Source organism: Solanum tuberosum, unplaced genomic scaffold, assembly GCF_000226075.1.
Source record: "Solanum tuberosum cultivar DM 1-3 516 R44 unplaced genomic scaffold, SolTub_3.0 scf00278, whole genome shotgun sequence".
Taxonomy (NCBI): Eukaryota; Viridiplantae; Streptophyta; class Magnoliopsida; order Solanales; family Solanaceae; genus Solanum; species Solanum tuberosum.
Genome location: NW_006239215.1, coordinates 85943 through 87373, shown reverse-complemented (window position 1 = coordinate 87373; position 1431 = coordinate 85943). Strand labels below are relative to the sequence as shown.

Sequence of the window (1431 nt, the reverse complement as noted above, 5' to 3'; positions counted from 1 at the left end):
TACGTCTATGCCCTCCGTTATACTTTGGGTCCATCTCAGCCCCTGCCGTCCAATTATCGGTACACACATGCCCCTCTCACTAACGGCCCCCTCATCTTGTACACGTGTCGTAATCCTAATCAACTATCCGTTTGACCATTATTTTTAACCCATAAACTAACCACCCGCCCCATAAACCCATACCCACCCGATTCACTCTAAAATTGAGATGGCCCTTGAAGCTTTGAATTCCTCCAACTGGTACTTCAAATCCACAGACATTTCAATTTGAGAGCAAAGATCAGCAGCAGCTTCGGTACCTTGAGAATTGGACTAAAGGGGAGAGATCTAAGAGGTCACAGAGTATGGATCGCCAGTCGACTGAAGAGGAATATTTGGCGCTTTGTTTGATTATGCTTGCGCGGAGCGATGGCTCTGTTAGTCAGGTACGATCTCTACCACCGTCGGTGCTAGTGATGAAAATTCACACGCCGTTGAAGAAGATTGAGGAGAAGATGTTGTATAAGTGTTCGGTTTGTGGTAAGGGATTTGGATCTTATCAAGCTTTAGGAGGACATAAAGCTAGTCATCAGAAACTCATCGCCGGTGGCGGTGAAGGAGATGATCAGTCGACTACCTCAACTACTACTAACGCTACTGGAACTACTAGCTCCGGTAACGGTAACGGCAGTGGAAGGACTCACGAGTGTTTGATTTGCCACAAGTGTTTTCCTAAGCTTTGGGAGGACACAAACGGTGTCACTACGATGGCGATAGCGCTAACAGTAGCGTTAGCACTAGTGTCAGATTTACGTCGGAGGAGGACATGGGGTCTACAATCAGCCACCCTGATTTTGATTTGAACATTCCGGTGTTGCCAAAATTCTATCCTGGATTTGGTTCCGGCGAGGATGAGGTAGAGAGTCCACATCCGGCGAAGAAATCTCGGCTATCTCTACCTCCAAAATTTGAATTATTCCACTCAATTCTCATTTTTTCAACTCTCAAATTTTTTTGTGTTTTTGATTTTGTAGTGATTGAATTGAAAATTGACAGAGAGAAATGAGTAGAGTTGGTGTAGAATTAATGGAGATTGAAAAAGAAGTAACGGAAGAAATGAGAGATGGTGATGATGAAGTGAAAAGAATTCTTCCATGGACTAAACAGATTACAGTACGAGGAATTGTGAGATAGGAACGAGACTCGGAAGATTTGGGTCTTTTAATTGACTTAGGATATTTTAGAGGGAATCGGGTGGGTATGGGTTTATAGGGCGGGTTGTTAGTTTATGGGTTAAAAATAATGGTCAAACGGATAGTTGATTAGGATTACGACACGTGTACAAGATGAGGGGGCCGTTAGTGAGAGAGGCATGTGTGTACCGATAATTGGACGGCAGGGGCTGAGATGGACCCAAAGTATAACGGAGGGCATAGACGTACCATTTATCAA

General features: G+C 44.2%; 1 pseudogene; it reads left to right on the top strand.

The window, feature by feature from the left end:
- The first annotated feature begins 208 nt into the window (after window positions 1-208).
- On the top strand, window positions 209-1173 carry LOC102587760 (zinc finger protein ZAT10-like; annotated as a pseudogene).
- The last annotated feature ends 258 nt before the right edge of the window (window positions 1174-1431 follow it).